Below are 18794 nucleotides of genomic sequence, written 5' to 3' on the forward strand. Positions count from 1 at the left end.
CACTGGAACTCTGAAGTGTAGAAACCCAACATTTATCAGCGTATCAGAGTAGAACTGTTGTGTGTTCTGTGAAAAACACGAGGACGGAAGGAGTTTATGCGTGTGTTTGGGCGCGTGCTGATAGTTTTAGCCGGTGAAGCCTGAGCGTTAGCATGCTAGCTTAGGCTACAGCTAACAGCTAACAGGAGGACACCCTGGTCCTGTTTGTGTCCACAGACCCACTGTGTCTGTCAGTGGACACGGACGGACCTCCTGTCTTCTGTGTCCGTGTTTAAGCTAAAGTCTGTCTGGAGGACTGGGTGAACATTTACCACATTTACGGTCCGGGTGGATTCAACTACTATTACTGAAACTGGGGCAGGACGGTTCCACTGGACCGACATGGGCTCGGCGGTGCCCGGATGAGAACACGGTAAGGACACGCTGGACTGGGCTGTGGACCGAATCAGAACCCTGACCCGAACCCTAACCCTGCCCCTCCAGTCCTTTCCACTGGTACCTAGGGCTGTTAGAAAATATCGGTTCTGCAACATATTGTGATATTTCATTTCACGATACTGTATCGACTAGGGCTGTGTATCAGAAAGAATCTGTTGATAGGATACAAATCACAATACCAGGATCACCATACAATATCTGAAACTGTTAAAAAGGCAATTTTCTTTGTTTTTTTTAATTTGGAAGAACTGAATTACACCATAAATATGTACCAGTACTAAAGACATTTTTATTTGATCAGAACAGGATCTAATACTATATCACAAAAAAAAAAAAAAATCTAATTTCTAGTTTCCAAAGGAACTCCCATCTCTCAGACAGTAAAAAGCTTTAGGATGATTCAAATAAACATTATTTAACAAGGGTTCAGAGAACTCAAACCTCCTCCAAACACCTGAACACTGTGCATGTGTGGATCCACTGTTTCTGTTTAAATCCAACAGTTTCCAGGTTGTTCCATACAGCAGAAACAGTTGAATCTGGTCCCAGTCATGTGTCTGTCCAGTTAGATTCAATTCACATCAATATTAGTTGAGTTCTAATTTCAAATGTGTGATAAATGGGATTTTCAATGTTCAGTGTAAATGTCCACAGAGTCCACATTCCACAGTGGATGTGGACAATTTAGTTCCACATACAAGAGATTGTTCTAAGCTATAGGTGGATCCAACTGGAGGAAAATCGGAATCGTTTGGAATTTTTGATGAACTTTGGAAAATGTCTCAATGATGATAGATGGAAACTGCAGATGTTGTGACCTTGCTGTGACCTTGAACTTTGGCCTACTGGGACCCAAATTTAATGGGTTGGTCCCAGGGCCTAGGCCTATCTGTGGGGAAGATTTGGGAAAGATAGGTGGAAGTTTTCTGCTAAAGATGAGAACAAACAAACACACACACAAGAAAAGCACTCGGAGAGCGCAGACCTCCGCCAAGACAGATCTGTCCCCCCCCATCACCACCAAAATGTAATAATTTCTTCCTTGTGCCAGTATCAACATTTACTGAAAATTTCATGAAAATCTGTCCATAACTTTTTGTGTTGTCTTGCAAACAAACAAACAAAGAAAAGTGATCACAATAGCTCTGGCGGAGGTAACTTAACTAGAACGAAAAATCCAAACTATTGGAACCTTGGTCTGTATGTGGAACCTGATGGACCGTGTGTGTGTGTGTGTGGTGTGTGTGCGTGCGTGCGTGCGCGTGCGTGCGCCACCTGTGCATTAGAGCTGTAGACCAGCTGGCTCTGCTGATGGGATCAGTGAGGACAGCAGCCTAAACCACCTGGGGGGGGGGGGGGCAAACCAGGTCACCTGGGGGGGGGGGGGGGGGGGGGGGGGCGCGCGTCAAATATGCGGCCCAGGGGCCAAAACTGGCCAAACCCAAAGGTTCCAATCCAGGCCAAGTGGGATGAATTTGCAAGTGCAAAAATTCCACTGCAGATATGATGAGTCAAGGATGTAGAACTAGTTCTAGTTCAGGTTCCCATCCAGACCAATGTGAGCTAAAGTCCAAGTAGAACACAATCAAACCTGTGAAGAACCACTCTGAATGTGTAGTGTGTACTGGTGTGGACAGTGGGTTCATCAGTTGTTTTTTGCTCCTGTCCTCAGTCCTCGTTGAAGCCGTCTGTCCCAGGTGGCGTCCTTTGGTCTTGTGCCTCGGTGACTGTCCTGAACCTTCAGGATGTTAGAGGGTCTGGTGGCTTGGGTCCTCAACACCTACCTGGGAAAATATGTCAGTAACCTGAACACAGACCAGCTGTCCATCGCCCTGCTCAAAGGTACTACCACCACTGTGGATTTAACCCTGGTACCAGTGTCACTCTTTAAAGGTGCAGTATACTTTCCTTTACCAGTGTTTCCTCAGATCTGTCCATCCCATCCTATCCTCAGTTTCATGAATCTGTCAGTCTGTCTATCATTACTCACCTGAATTTCTTACATTATGGTGAACAGTTTCTTAGTGCCATCCACCATAAACAAACCATGTTTTTACATTCAGAACTGGGAGGGAACTCGGGCATCTGAGGAATTTTTTGTCGCGACATGCATTGTGGGAAATGGAGGTTTGCCACCGCAGCCGCCTGCAGTGGTAGCGCGAACCATCCCAGCTCTGAATGTAAACACGCGGGTTTGTTTGTGGTGGATGTACGTCGAAACTGCACCGTAATCCAAGAAATTCAGGTGAGTAATGACAGACAGACTGACAGATTCATGAAACTGAGGATAGGACTGAGGATGGACAGATTTGATGAAAAATTGGTGAACAAAAGTCTCCAGCACCTTTAATCCATTTAGAACCCTTCTGTGGCCCTTGGACAGAACACTGTGTGTAAACAGTCCAGAGTGTGTGCAGTGCATTGTGGGAGGTGGTGACTCAGTAGTACTTGCTGTTGTCATTCAGGTGCAGTGGAGCTGGAGAACCTCCCACTGAGGAAAGATGCCCTCCGAGAGTTTGACCTACCATATGAAGTCAAAGCAGGTGAGTGAGGAGGAGGAGAGACGAGGACAGACAGGAGGAGGATCAGAGGAGGAGAGAGAGAGAGAAGAGGAGAGAGGAGGATCAGAGGAGGAGAGAGAGAGGAGGACAGACAGGAGGAGGATAGACAGGAGGAGGATCAGAGGAGGTCCTGTGTGTCTTTAACCCTGTCCCTGCTGTTGGTGTGTTTCTTCATAGGTTTCATTGGGAAGATCACTTGCAGATCCCCTTCTATAGACCTCACTGTGACCCCTGGCTCATCTCCATGTCCCAGCTCAACCTGGTCATCGGTCCCACTCAGCTGCAGGAGTACGACGGACAGAAGGAGCTGCAGGAGGAGAAGGAGCGCAAGAGACGCCTCCTGACTGCCCTGGAGGACAAGTTCAGAGTAAGAGCATGTCCATATGTAGGGTTCCGTCTGTGGGCGTGTCCTGTGTCATGTCCTGTGGGTGTGTCCTGTGTCATGTCCTGTGGGTGTGTCCCTGTGGTAGGGTTCTGTCTGTGGGCGTGTCCTGTGTCATGTATCTGGGGTGTGTCCTGTGTCTCTGTGGGCGTGTCCTATGTCATGTCTCTGTGGGCGTGTCCTGTGTCATGTCCTGTGGGCGTGTCCCTGTGGTAGGGTTCTGTCTGTGGGCGTGTCCTGTGTCATGCCTCTTTGGGTGTGTCCTGTGTCATGTCTCTGTTGGCGTGTCCTGTGTCATGTCTCTGTGGGTGTGTCCTGTGTCACAGTGGGCGTGTCCTGTCTAACCTGTCCTGTGTGTGTCTTAAACAGAGTGAGTGTGAGCAGAGGGGGGAGTCCTACTGGTACTCAGTCACAGCCTCAGTGGTCACCAGGATCGTGGACAACATCGAGGTAAAAACTCCTTCCTTTAGTTCCTCTGATTATCTGTACTGTGATTTATGATCAGATGTTTGATCAGTGTTATCTGTACTGCGTATTTATGATCAGACATTTGATCAATTGTTGTGTTTGTGCAGTTGAAGATCCAAGATGTCCACCTGAGGTTTGAGGATGACCTGTCCAACCCACAAAACCCTTCTCCTTTGGGGTCTGCATCAACAATGTGCTGTTCAGAACCCTTCCAAAGAACCAGTAAGACCTGGACCACAGGCTATCTATGTCATTCTATATCTATTTTCTATATTTCTATATTTGTATTTGTATTCTCTATATTCTGTGTGTGTGTGTGTATATATATATATATATATATATATATATATATATATATATATAGATATATAGATAGATAGATATAGATAAATACATAGATATAGATATATATATAAATATATAGATAGATATAGATAGATAGATATAATTTTTTTCTGTATTCTGTATATCTATATTATCTATATTCTCTATATCTATATTTTCTATATTCTGTATATTTATATTTTCTATATTCTGTATATCTATATTCTGTATGTCTATATTTTCTATATTCTATCTATCTATATTTCTATACTCTGTAAATCTATATTTTCTATATTCTGTATATCTATATTTTCTATTCTCTATGTCTATATTTTCTATATTCTGTATATCTATATTCTCTATTTTCTGTATGTCTATATTTTCTACATTCTGTATATCTACATTCCTATAATCTGTATATCTATATTTTCTATTTTCTCTATGTCTATGTTCTCTATATTCTGTATATCTATATTCTATATCTAATTTTTTATATTCTGTATATCTATATTCTCTATTTTGTATATCTGTATTCTCTACATTCTGTATTTCTGTATTTCTATAATCTGTATATCTTATCTATATTCTGTATATCTATATTTTCTATATTCTGTATATCTATGTTTTCTATTTTCTGTATATCTATATTTCTTTATTCTGTATTTCATATTCTCTATATTCTGTATATCTATATTCTCTATATTCTGAATATCTATATTCTCTATATTCCGTATATCTATATTCTCTATATTCCATATATCTGTATTTTCTATATTCCGTACATCTATATTCCCTATATTTCGTATATCTATATTCTCTATATCTGAATATCTGTATTTTCTATATTCTGTATATCTATATCTCTATATCCTTATATCTATATTCTCTATATCCGTATTTTCTATATTCTGTATATCTATATTCCCTATGGTCTGTATATCTATTCTGTATATCTATATTTTCTATATTCTGTATATCTGTATTCTCTATACTCTGTATATCTATTTCTCTATATTCTGTATATCTATATTCTCTATATTATATATATCTATGTTTCTCTATTCTGTCTATCTGCATTCTCTATATTCTGTATGTCTATATTTTCTATATTCTGTATATCTATATTCCCTATGTTCTGTATATCTGTATTCTCTATATTCTGTATATCTATTTTTCTATAGTCTGTATATCTATATTCCCTATATTCTGTAATCTATTTTCTATATTCTGTAAATCTATATTCTCTATTCTGTATATATATTTCTATAGTCTATATCTATATTCCCTATATTCTATATATCTATATTTTCTATATTCTGTATATCTATATTCAATATATTCTGTATATCTATATTCTCTCTATTCTGTATATCTATATTTTCTATATTCTCTATATCTATGTCCTCAGGTGCAGAAGCTGCTCAGACAGAAACAGCTGGAGATCACAGACTTCAGTGTCTACTGGGACACACACAGTCAACTGCTGGGGACACTGCCAGCCAATCAGATCCAGGTATGGTTCTGAAGCTCTGCCTCTTTAGTCCAAAGGTTCTGTTTGTGTTCTGACTCTGTTCTGTACATGGGTGTGTGTTGGGTGGAGTGGGTCCGGTCCAAAGGTTCTGGTTCTGTTCTGTGCAGGAGGCCATGACCCAGTGCATGCAGAGCCGAGAACATCAGTACATCTTTGAACCGGTGTGTGCATCGGTTCTACTGCGAAGGAACACGTCCAAAGACCGCTACGTTCTAGACAAACCCCCCGGATGAAGGCCAGGTCCAGCTGGAACCCATGTCCTTACGCCTGTCCCAGGTCAGTGTCCGCAGGGTTAGGGTTCTGCGTACAAAAAGATGTTCAAGGTAAAGGGTTCTGCAGAAAAACACCATTCTAGTTAAAGGGTTCTGCTGAAAAACCCTGTTCTAGATAAAGGGTTCTACAGAAAAACATCCTTCTACACAACGGGTTCTGCAAAAACACCGTTATAGGTAAGAGTTCTGCAGAAAAAGACTGTTCTAGGTAAAAGGTTCTGCAAAAAAACACAAACAAAACACCATTCTACATAAAGGGTTTTGCAACAAAAACACCCTTCTGCACAAAGGGTTCTTCAAAAAACACCCTTCTAGATCAAGGATTCTGCAAAAAAACACTGTTCTAGATAAAGGGCACTGCAAAAAAAACACTGTTCTAGATAAAGGGCCCTACAAAAAACACAGCGTTCTCGATAAAGGGTTCTGCAAAAAAAAAAAAAAAACTATTCCAGACATCCCCCCCAAATGGAAGGCCAGGTCCAGCTGGAACCCATGTCCTTACGCCTGTCCAAGGTTAGTGTCCAAGGGTTATGGTTCTGCAATAAAAGGGCGTTCTAGGTAAAGGGTTCTGCGAAAAACACTAGTCTAGACAAACCGCTCGGATCGAAGGCCAGGTCCAGCTGGAACCCATATCATTACGCCTGTCCCAGGTCAGTGTCCGCAGGAGGGTTCTGAAAAAAAGGACGTTCTAGGTAAAGGATTCTGCAGAAAAACACTGTTCTAGGCAAAGGGTTCTGCAAGCAAAACACCGTTCTAGATAAAGGGTTCTGCAAAACAATACAGTTCTAGATAAAGGGTTCTGCAAAAAAGAAAAAACACACAAACACCATTCTCGATAAAGGGTTGCAAAAAATGCTATTCTAGATAAAGGGTTCTGTAAAAAAAAAGACCATTCTAGGTAAAGGGTTCTGCAGAAAAACACTGTTCTAAGTAAAGGGTTCCCATTTTCAGCCCAGGGGAGTTCCATGGGACTGGAACTGTTACACAGTGATGATAAAAAAAGAACACAGAAAGAAGAACCGTAGAGGAGAACAGATATGAATGCATATACAGCAGATGGGTTTGGACTATATAGGTTTATTAGATTTAATTTTTTTCATACGTTTTCATATTTGTTCATACATTTTTTCATATTTTTCCATAGGTTCAGTATCAGCAGATTATGGTGTTCCTCAAAGAGCTGGACCGCAGAGAAAAGGAGATGCTTTATCGGAGATGGAGGCCGACGGTCCCAGTGTGTGGGAAGTACGTTCACATTCAGAAAAACTAAAGCCGGTATGCCAGTTTAACTGCAGCTGTGTGTTCAAAAGTCAGACAAGTGTTAAGGGAACAGTCCAGTTCACAGGTCATACAATTGTCAAGGGAACAGTCCAGTTCACAGGTCATACAAGTGTTAAGGGAACAGTCCAGTTCACCGAGCAGACAAGTGTTAAGGGAACAGTCCAGTTCACAGGTCATACAATTGTCAAGGGAACAGTCCAGTTCACAGGTCATACAAGTGTTAAGGGAACAGTCCAGTTCACAGAGCAGACAAGTGTTAAGGGAACAGTCCAGTGCACAGGTCATACAAGTGTTAAGGGAACAGTCCAGTTCACAGGTCATACAGTTGTTAAGGGAACAGTCCAGTTCACAGGTCATACAAGTGTTAAGGGAACAGTCCAGTTCACAGAGCAGACAAGTGTTAAGGGAACAGTCCAGTTCACAGGTCATACAGTTGTTAAGGGAACAGTCCAGTTCACAGGTCATACAAGTGTTAAGGGAACAGTCCAGTTCACAGAGCAGACAAGTGTTAAGGGAACAGTCCAGTTCACAGGTCATACAGTTGTTAAGGGAACAGTCCAGTTCACAGGTCATACAAGTGTTAAGGGAACAGTCCAGTTCACAGAGCAGACAAGTGTTAAGGGAACAGTCCAGTTCACAGAGCAGACAGTGTTAAGGGAACAGTCCAGTGCACAGGTCATACAATTGTTAAGGGAACAGTCCAGTTCACAGGTCATATAAGTGTTAAGGGAACAGTCCAGTTCACAGAGCAGACAAGTGTTAAGGGAACAGTCCAGTGCACAGGTCATACAATTGTTAAGGCAACAGTCCAGTTCACAGGTCATACAAGTGTTAAGGGAACAGTCCAGTTCACAGAGCAGACAAGTGTTAAGGGAACAGTCCAGTTCACAGGTCATACAGTTGTTAAGAGAACAGTCCAGTTCACAGAGCAGACAAGTGTTAAGGGAACAGTTCAGTTCACAGAGCAGACAAGTGTTAAGGGAACAGTCCAGTTCACAGAGCAGACAAGTGTTAAGGGAACAGTCCAGTGCACAGGTCATACAGTTGTTAAGGGAACAGTCCAGTTCAGGGCTTTTCATCCAATGACCTTAAACTTTGGTTAATGGTATCTGCTGAACTGGACTGATCCTCATGGGTAAAGGACTGAGTCAGCTGGTCTGGAGGTCTGACCAGTGAATGTTAGGTGGACAGTTCATCTGGTGATGCTCCAGCACATACTGGTACCAGATACTGGTACCAGGTACCTCTAACTGACCTCCTGTGTCCTTGTGTGTGTCCCAGTTCCAGGCTGTGGTGGACCTTTGCCATCCAGGCCAACCTCAATGACATCAGGGAACAGCGTCAACGGGGCAGCTGGGACTTCGCTCTGCAGAGGGCCCGCGACGCCCAGACCTACACCAGTCTGTACTTCAGGAGGCTGAAGGGGGTCCCACTGAGCCCCCAGGAGCAGGTAGGGCACCAGCACCAGGTCCACCAGTACCAGGTCCAGCAGTACCAGCTAATAGGGCACCTGGGTCTGACATGTGAAGGCCCACTCTACAACAAAACTGGAAAGGAACACCATGGACCTGGTCCTGCTGGGGCCCCTAAAGTCCACCCTCTGTCTGTGTGTGGACATCACCCTTACCCTCTGTCTTTTCTTGCTCCTTCAGTCATGTGACCATGTTCCGCTCAATTGCGTCCCCCTCCTCTGAGATGGTTTGGACTGAATTTATATCAACATTAATTTTTAATCTTTTTTTTTTAATCCATGGCTCGGATTTTAAATGTTTTCCTCTAAATTTATCCAATATTTTTGGTGTTCTGGCTGTAAATAATACTTTTGTCCCACTGCTAACCCTCTACTTTCATCACATCTGACTGAGGAACAAATGAGGACAGATGAAACCCATTTGATGATTTTCCCTTTTTTTTTTTTAAATCATCCTAATTTTAAAAATGCGATTTCAGTTTAAATTGGATTAATCGCACGGCCCTTCTTTAATGTGATGCAGAAATACTTCCTACTGTCATGTTGTTTGTTTTCCAGTGTGAAATGGATCGAGTGGAGGACGAACAGACCATAGAGGAGTTACAGAGTCTGAGAGAAGTGGTCCACGACTGGTTTAGGAAAGAGGAGGAGATGGCAGAAGTAAGAGCAATGTGATGTCGCTTCCTGTTCAGGGCTGGTAGAAAATATGGGTTCTGCAATATATCGTGATATTTCATTTCACAATACTGTATCGATATTAAAAAGTACTGTATGGATATTTTTAGGTACACTCTATATCTAACAGTATTCCCTCACCTGCCTTGACTCCCATATGAATGTCAGGTCCATCCCATTCCTAGTCTATGGGTTCAGTCTGACGTGGCTCCACCCTTTGCAGCTCTAACAGCTTCAACTCTTCTGGGAAGGCTGTCCACAAGGTTTAGGAGTGTGTTCATGGGAATTTTGGACCATTCTTCCAGAAGCGCATTTGTGAGGTCCCACACTGATGTTGGACAGAAGGCCTGGCTCTCAGTCTGCGCTCTAATTCATCCAAAGGTGTTCTATGGGGTTGAGGTCAGGACTGTGTGCAGGCCAGTCCAGTTCATCCACACCAGACTCTGTCCTCCATGTCCAAATGGACCTTGCTTTGTGCACTGGTGCACAGTCATGTTGGAAGAGGAAGGGGCCGGCTCCAAACTGTTCCCACAAAGTTGGGAGCGTGGAATTGTCCCAAATGTCTTGGTCTGCTGAAGCATTCCCAGTTCCTTTCACTGGAACTAAGGGGCCCAGCCCAGCTCCTGAAAAACAACCCCACACCATAACCCCCCTCCACCAAACTTTACACTCGCACACAATGCGCTCCCACAAGTATCGTTCTCCTGGCGACCGCCAAACCCAGACCCGTCCATCAGATCGCGAGATGGAGAAGCGCGATTGGTCAGTCCAGAGAAGGCTCCTCCCCTGCTCTACAGTCCAGTGGCGGCGTGCTTTACACCACTGCATCCACCGCTTTGCATTGCACTTGGCGATGGATGGCTTGGATGCGGCCGCTTGGCCACGGAAACCCATTCCATGAAGCTCTGTGCGCACTGTTCTGGAGCTAATCTGAAGGACACATGAAGTTTGGAGGTCTGTACCATTGACTCTGCAGAAAGTTGGCCACCTCTTGGCACTCTGCGCCTCAGCATCCGCTGACCCCGCTCCGTCAGTTTCCGTGGCCTACCACTTCGTGGCTGAGTTGCCGTCGTTCCCAAACACTTCCACTTTCTTATAATCCAGCTGACAGCTGACTGTGAAATATTTAGGAGCCAGGAAATGTCACCACTGGATTTGTTGCACAGGTGGCATCCTATCACAGTTCCACGCTGGAATTCACTGAGCTCCTGAGAGAGACCCATTCTGTCCCAAATGTTTGTAAAAGCAGTCTGCATGCCTAGGGCTGGATTTAATACACCTGTGGACATGGAAGGGACTGGAACAGCTGAGTCTGATTATTTGGATGGGGAGACAATACTTTTGGCAGTATAGTGTTATTCAAAAGCAGATATGGCGGAGATTCATTTTAGTTTTTTGATATTTAATTTATCATTTTACACTGTTTTATTAAATAATGTTTATTTGAATCGTGCTAAAATCACTTTTGACTGTCTGAGAGGCAGATGGGAGTTCCTTTGGAAACTAGGTGAATTAGATTTTTTTTTTTTTTTTTTTTTTTTTTTTTTTGTGATATAACGTTAGATCCTGTTGGGATCAAATAAAAATATGTTTAGTATTTGTGCAGATTTCTGCTGTAATTCAATTCTTCCAGGAAATAATCATTTTTAAAATAAACAAAAATTTGCCTTTTTAACAGTATCATGTTATATTGTTATAAATCGTGAGCTATGGTATGGTGATCCTAGTTTTGTGATTTGTATGGTATCTCCAGATTCTTGCAGATACACAGCCCTAATCATGTTTGATAGAATCCATATGAGTTGAACTCTTACTAATTCCTCCTTTAAATGAACTCATCTCCTCTTCTTGTCTCTGGTCCATCAACATGGGGTCTTTTTGGTCTTCTCTTCCAGAACATGCGAGAGCCCAGTGCCGACCCCCAGTCCTGCCCCCCCCCACATCCATCCCCAAGAGTGGCAGCTCTGGGATGATCCAATACCTGCAATCCTGGTTCCCATGGTGGGGGGGCTGGTACGGAGATTCAGAGGGCCCGTATGCAGACCCTGAGGAACTCCTGCCCAGTCCATCCTCCTGGGACATTCTGGGTACGACGCACTTTTATAACTACAGCATGTGGTGTTCAATTCCATTCAACTGGTGGTGTTCAGTCATATTCAACTGGTGGTGTTCAGTTCCATTCAGCTGCTGGTGTTCAGTCACATTCAACTGGTGGTGTTCAGTCGAATTCAACTGGTGGTGTTCAGTTCCATTCAACTGGTGGTGTTCAGTCTGATTCAACTGGTGTTGTTCAATCAGATTCAACTGGTGGTGTTCAGTCTGATTCAACTGGTGGTGTTCAATCTGATTCAACTGGTGGTGTTCAATCTGATTCAACTAGTAGGGTTCAGTCTGATTTAATTGGTGGGGTTCAGTCTGATTCAACTGGTGGTGTTCAGTTCCATTGAACTGGTGGTGTTCAGTTCCATTGAACTGGTGGTGTTCAATTCCATTCAACTGCTGGTGTTCAGTCACATTCAACTGCTGGAGTTCAGTTTGATTCAGCTGGGGGTGTTCAATTCCATTCAACTGCTGGTGTTCAGTCTGATTCAACTGGTGGTGTTCATCTGATTCAACTGGTGGTGTTCAGTCAGATTCAACTAGAGGTGTTCAGTCTGATTCAACTGGTGGTGTTCTGTCTGATTCAACTGATGGTGTTCAATCTGATTCAACTGGTGGTGTTCAGTCTGATTCAACTGTTGGTGTTCAGTCCGATTCAACTGGTGGTGTTCAGTCACATTCAACTGGTGGTGTTCAGTCACATTCAACTGGTGGTGTTCAGTCAAATTCAACTGGTGGTGTTCAGTCTGATTCAACTGTTGGTGTTCAGTCTGAGTCAACTGTTGGTGTTCAGTCACATTCAAATGTTGGTGTTCAGTCTGATTCAACTGTTGGTATTCAATCTGATTCAACTGTTAGTGTTCAGTCACATTCAGCTGGTGGTATTCAATCTGATTCAACTGTAAGTGTTCAGTCACATTCAACTGGTGGTGTTCAGTCTGATGTAACTGTTTGTGTTCAGTCTGATTCAGTTGGCTCTAATTGAAATGCTCTGTGGGGTGTCTAAGCTCTTGTGTGTGCTGGGTGTTGGTCCTCAGTGTTGTTCCTCAGTGTGATCTGTGCTGGGTGTTGTTCATCAGTGTTGGTCCTCAGTGTTGTTCATCAGTGTGATCTTTACTGGGTGTCGTTCATCAGTGTTGTTCCTCAGTGTTGGTCCTCAGTGTTGTTTGTCATTGTTGGTCCTCAGTGTTGGTCCTCAGTGTTGTTCATTTGTGTTGTTCGACAGTGTTGTTCATCAGTGTTGTTTATCAGTGTTGTTCATCAGTGTTGTTCACCAGTGTTGTTCATTAGTGTTGGTCCTCAGTTTTTTCCATCATTGTTGGTCCTCAGTGTTGTTTATCAGTGTTGTTCATTTGTGTGTTCGGCAGTGTTGTTTATCAGTGGTGTTCCTCAGTGTTGGTCATCAGTGTTGTTCATTGGTGTTGGTCATCAGTGTTGTTCCTTAGTGTTGGTCATCAGTGTTGTTCATCAGTGTGATCTGTGCAGGGTGTTGTTCATCAGTGTTCTTCCTCAGTGTTGTTCCTCAGTGTTATTCATCAGTGTGATCTGTGCTGGGTGTTGTTCATCAGTGTTGTTCACCTGTGTTGGTCCTCAGTGTTGTTCATCAGTGTTGGTCCTCAGTGTTGTTCCTCAGTTGTTCATTAGTGTTGTTCCTCAGTGTTACTCATCAGTGTTGTTCATCAGTGTTGGTCCTCAGTGTTCTTCCTCAGTGTTGTTCCTCAGTGTTATTCATCAGTGTTGTTCATCGTGTTGGTCCTCAGTGTTCTTCCTCAGTATTATTCATCAGTGTTGTTCGTCAGTGTTCTTCCGCAGTGTTATTCACCAGTGTTATCTGTGCTGTCCAGCAGAGACAGAGGACCTGTTCGACCCCCTGGAGGACTCTCACACTCTGAACACCTTCACCAGAAGGGACCACCTGTTCGCCCGCCTGGAGTTTTTACTGGAGAAGGGGGCGGTGACCCTGTTCCACCAGGACAGGAGGGGGGGTGCCATGCATGAGAGCGGGGTCATCCAGCTGGAGTTTTCAGGTAAACCAGATTTAAAATAAACCTGTTCTTAACCCTGTTCCTAACCCTGTTTAATGTCCTTTTTGACTTGTGTCCCCTCTGTTCTTTGACCTACCTGTGTCTCCTTGACCCAGTTGACCCTATTGTGTCTCCTCTTTGACTCAGTTGACCCACTTGTGTCTCCTTGACCCAGTTGACCCACTCTTGTGTCCTTTTTGTCCTCCCCAGGGGTGCAGGTCATGGTGGAGTCCCTCCCTCGCTCAGAGTCCTCCCTGCTGTCGGTCAGACTGGGGGGGTTGTTCCTCAGGGACCTGACCACCCAGGACTCCATCTTCCCTGTCCTGGTTTCTCCTAAAACAGTGAGTGTCAATGAGGCTGTCTGTTCCACTGTTGACTGTATAGAACACAGAGTGGAACATTTAAGGGGTTCTTCAGACTGTCTGTTCCACTGTTGACTGTAATAGAGCACGGAGTGGAACATTTAAGGGGTTTTGTACACTGTCTGTTCCACTGTTGACTGTTATAGAAAAGAGTGGAACATTTAAGGGGTTCTGTAGACTGTCTGTTCCACTGTTGACTGTAATAGAGTAAAGAGTGGAACATTTAAGGGGTTCTGTAGACTGTCTGTTTCACGGTTGACTGTAATAGAACACAGAGTGCAACATTTAAGGGGTTCTGTAGACAGTCTGTTCCACTGTTGACTTTAATAGAAAACAGAGTGGCACATTTAAGGGGTTCTGTAGACTGTCTGTTCCACGGTTGACTGTAATAGAACAAAGAGTGGAACATTTAATGGGTTCTGTAGACTGTCTATTCAACTGTTGACTGTAATAGAAAAGAGTGGAACATTTAAGGAGTTCTGTAGACTGTCTGTTCCACTGTTGACTGTAATAGAACAAAGAGTGGAACATGTAAGGGGTTCTGTACACTGTCTTTATCTGATGGACTCCCGTCTTTAATCTCTTAAACCTTCTTCACTTGTTTCAGGACAAAGTTGTTGTTGCCATAAATCAACCATCTGGACAGTTCAGCAGCAGCTCAGGTAACCACCTTTACCTTTACTAAGGGAACATTCACCACCTAACTGAACCACCTGAACCCTAACGGTGTTGCCCCTGAACCCTAACGGTGTTGCCCCCTGAACCCTAACAGTGTTGCCCCCTGAACCCTAACGGTGTTGCCCCCTGAACCCTAACGGTGTTGCCCCCTGAACCCTAACGGTGTTGCCCCCTGAACCCTACTGAACCCTAGTGGTGTTGCACCCTGAACCCTGGTGTTACCCCCTGAACCCTAACGGTGTTGCCCCCTGAACCCTTGCGGTGTTACCCCCTGAACCCTAGCGGTATTGCCCCTGAACCCTAGCGGTGTTGCACCCTGAACCCTACTGAACCCTAGTGGTGTTGCACCCTGAACCCTAAAGGTGTTACCCCTGAACCCTAGCGGTGTTGTCACCTGAACCCTAGCGATGTTACCCCCTGAACCCTACTGAACCCTAGCGGTGTTGCCCCCTGAACCCTAGCGGTGTTGCACCCTGAACCCTAAAGGTGTTACCCCCTGAACCCTAGCGGTGTTGTCCCCTGAACCCTAGCGGTGTTACCCCCCGAACCCTAGCGGTGTTGCCCCCTGAACCCTACTGAACCCTAGCGGTATTGCCCCCTGAACCCCAGCGGTGTTGCCCCCTGAACCCTACTGAACCCTAGCGGTGTTGCCCCCTGAACCCTAGCGGTGTTGCACCCTGAACCCTACTGAACCCTAGTGGTGTTGCCCTGAACCCTAGCGGTGTTGTCCCCTGAACCCTAGCGGTGTTGTCCCCTGAACCCTAGCGGTGTTGTCCCCTGAACCCTAGCGGTATTGCCCCCTGAACCCTAGCGGTGTTGCCCCCTGAACCCTACTGAACCCTAGCGGCATTGCCCCCTGAACCCTCCAGCTGTGGCTGAAGTGTGTTGTTGTTTTGTTGACAGGTTGCAGTGCAGACTGTTCTTCGTCACCAGTGTTTGAAATGATTTATGAACGAAACCCTATGAGGTCCAAGTTTGAGAGGAAGCTGGAAGTGAACACCAGTCCATTGAACATCATCTACAACCCACAGGCCATCAAGAAAGTGACGGAGTTCTTCTACAAAGGCAGAGTCCACACCTCAGGTACATCTGCAGACGAGTTTAGACACAGGTGTACATCTGAATTCTCTGGATTATCTAGAGCAGGGCTGTCAAACATAAGGCCTGGGGGCCAAAACCGGCCCACTGAGGGGTTCAGTTCAGTGTGTGGGATGAAGATGCAAAGTGTCAAAATGACACTGAAGATATTAACAGTCAAGGGTGTTGAACTGGTTTAAGTTCAGGTTCCACATTCAGACCAGTTTGATCTCAAGTCCAACTAGAAAAGTGCATGTATACCTTTCGACACGATCTGAGCGTTTGACTAAACACATCCTAAACTCAGTTCACTCTGGTCTAGCCTAAGTCTGTCCCATAGCCAGGTGGATGTCAAGTGGTTCCTTCAGTGTTGGAGTGACTCCTTAAATGTTGGCTCTGTAGGTTTTGGGTACCAGTCTGAGCTGGAGCTCAGAGTAGCGGAGGCTGCTCGGAGGCAGTACAATAAGCTGAAGATGCAGACCAAGGCAGAGATTCGACAAACCATCGACCAGCTCCTTGTGGGAGAGTTTATTGTAAGCTCCATTTACCACACGATGACAGGACGTACTTGGAGTTGAATTCTTTGCGGATTTCACTCATGTCGTTATTTTTTTGTAGGAGAACAGTAAACGCTGGACCATGAAACTGGACATCTGTGCCCCTCAGGTCATTTCCCTGACGACTTCCAGTCAGGGGATCCAGTGCTTGTTGTTGTTGATTTAGGGAGGATTCTTCTCACAAACTTTCAAGGTACCTACCAACCACAGCATTTTATCCCAAAATATCCAAAAGGTAACACTTAATGTTTTACTTTGACATCGTTTCTAATTCAGCTGATCATTTGTTTCTTGTAAAGATGACACTAAGACCAACTCCAAAGCTACTCAACGTGATGGAGAAGACATGAGTGATGATGAGTATCAGACTCCCCTTGCCACGCCACCAGAGTCTCCGCCTCCTGAACTGGACGTGCCTTTGAAAGAACAACTGAAAAGCCCTGAACTTCCAGGCCTAAAATATCCAGAGAGTACACATCCCTACAGCAGAAAGCTCTATGAAAAATACTCCATGTCTTTTAAGGATCTGCAGATAATGGTTGGTCGTTACAAGGACAATTGGAAACACCTTCAGGAAAGTGAGGTGGGGCCTACCCATGTGGTGGAGAAGTTCAATGTGCTGCTACAGTTAGAACAGAGGCTGCGCTACACATCCGATCCCCAGCTCCCCGGGGCCGTGCTGTCAGGAACCCTGCCGGACCTCAAGGTTCATATTAACTTTGAGAAAATGTCCGCTCTCAGGAATTGTCTGGCGAGGCTGAGCAGTCCAGCCGGTGAAAGTGACAAAGGCCAAAACAAAGGCTCAGATTTAAGGTCTCCAGATCCTCTCACTCTTCGTCATGACAAGATCTTTCAGAGGGAAGACAGCTCCTGGAAGCTGCAGGGTTCAGCCAAGAATCTCACTCAGAGCGTAATGACTTTAGAGCAGCACACACGGGAGGTCCTGGTGGAATCGCGTCTACTTTTGGCTGAATTCAACATCAACTACATGCAGCTCGGTGTGGAGAGTGATGGCCGCTACATATCTGTTCTTAAGGTTTTTGGCACAAACGCACATTTCGTCAAGCGACCGTATGACGCTGAGGTCTCCCTGACCGTCCACGGCCTTCTGCTGGTGGATACATTACAAACTTACGGCTCAGACTTTGACCTCCTGGTGGCTTCCCATAAGCATCTGAGTTTTGACATACCCACAGGCAGCTTGAAGGAGAGCCATCCATCATCCCCAATGTCATCTGATGGGAAGTCTCCTGATCATCATCAGAGTCATCATGTTGAGCCGTCAACTGGGATGCCCTTGGACACAATCACTCCCTTTAGTTCATTTCTCAAAGACCAAGATGCCCTCATTAAACTTGAGTACCAATTTGTAAACTCAGACTGCCCCTCCATGAATCTGGACAGCTCCCTTCAAGTAACTACCATGCAAGTCAACAATCTAGACATTATTCTCAATCCTGAAACCATGGTGGAGCTGCTCAAGTTCCTCCAAAAGTCTTTCCCCAAAGAAGATAACATATTGGCATCAGCAGCTCAACAAAATCCATCACAGCCTGTCAGTGAGGAAGAGGAGGGGACCTATCAGGCAACCTACGATCAGAACAAAGAGCTAACTGTGGAGATCCATCGCCTTAACCTGCTACTCCTTCGAACTGTGTCCACCGGCACTGTCCTAGGTGCAGAGAAGAAGGGGCTGAAGATCGCCACAGCCAGCATCACGGTACAAAGATCAACGTGTCCATGGGCAGTCGGATGGATGTCAACGGTTCCCTGGGGTCGATGCAGTTGCTGGACCTGACTCAGGACGGAGGCCGAAGCCAATTTGTGGTCAGCATCGGCAGCGTAGAAGACAGCTCCTCAAGCGTTGGCGGATTATCATTCCTTGGTGACGTGGGGGGTTCTCCCTCAGAAGCTTTAAATTTCCGCTTTTTAGAGAAATCCCAAGGAGAGTGTTCTCTGCTCCTTCAAATGGCATCTTTACACTACAACCATTCGGCCAAGTTTCTAAAGGAGCTGACTCTATCTGCCAATGAGGTTGAAGACAATTTTCGTTCCATGTTGAAAAGCGCCGCCACCAAAGTGTCAACAGTTCTGGCTACAAAGACAGCAGAATACAGTGGCATGGTGTCGCTCTTTGAGACTCCCTCGCGGAGAGCCCGCACTCAGAGTCAGACCTGGACTTATCCATTTGAGGATGAGGAGGATGACCCCATAGAGGAAGCTGAAGCTAGCTTAGACACATTTTTGGTGAAGCTAACCCTGGACATCAGCATAGAATCCCCAGTTGTGTCCATTCCCCGTAAACCTGGACACCCTGAGCTCCTGGTTGGACATTTGGGAAGCATAACAATCCAGAACTTTGTCACTGGCCAAGACACTGAAGGTGAGAGGTTGCAGGTGTTGGTGAAGGACATTCGCCTCTATTCACTCAACATGAGTCATTTGATTTTGAAAAAGGCACCCAGAGGTGATACCACTCCGAGCTCCACGCTAATGTCAGTCAACGGTGAAGTCGGTCAGAATGAACCGCAGTTCACACGTCATGACTTCTTTGAATCCCTCAACCGTGGAAAAGGTGAGAACTTAAATATGA

General features: G+C 45.0%; 1 pseudogene; it reads left to right on the forward strand.

The window, feature by feature from the left end:
* Nucleotides 1-2175: 2175 nt before the first annotated feature.
* LOC115416769 (vacuolar protein sorting-associated protein 13D-like) overlaps nucleotides 2176-18794 on the forward strand; it is a 44964-nt pseudogene continuing 28345 nt past the window's right edge.

This window comes from Sphaeramia orbicularis, unplaced genomic scaffold, assembly GCF_902148855.1.
Source record: "Sphaeramia orbicularis unplaced genomic scaffold, fSphaOr1.1, whole genome shotgun sequence".
Classification (NCBI taxonomy): Eukaryota; Metazoa; Chordata; class Actinopteri; order Kurtiformes; family Apogonidae; genus Sphaeramia; species Sphaeramia orbicularis.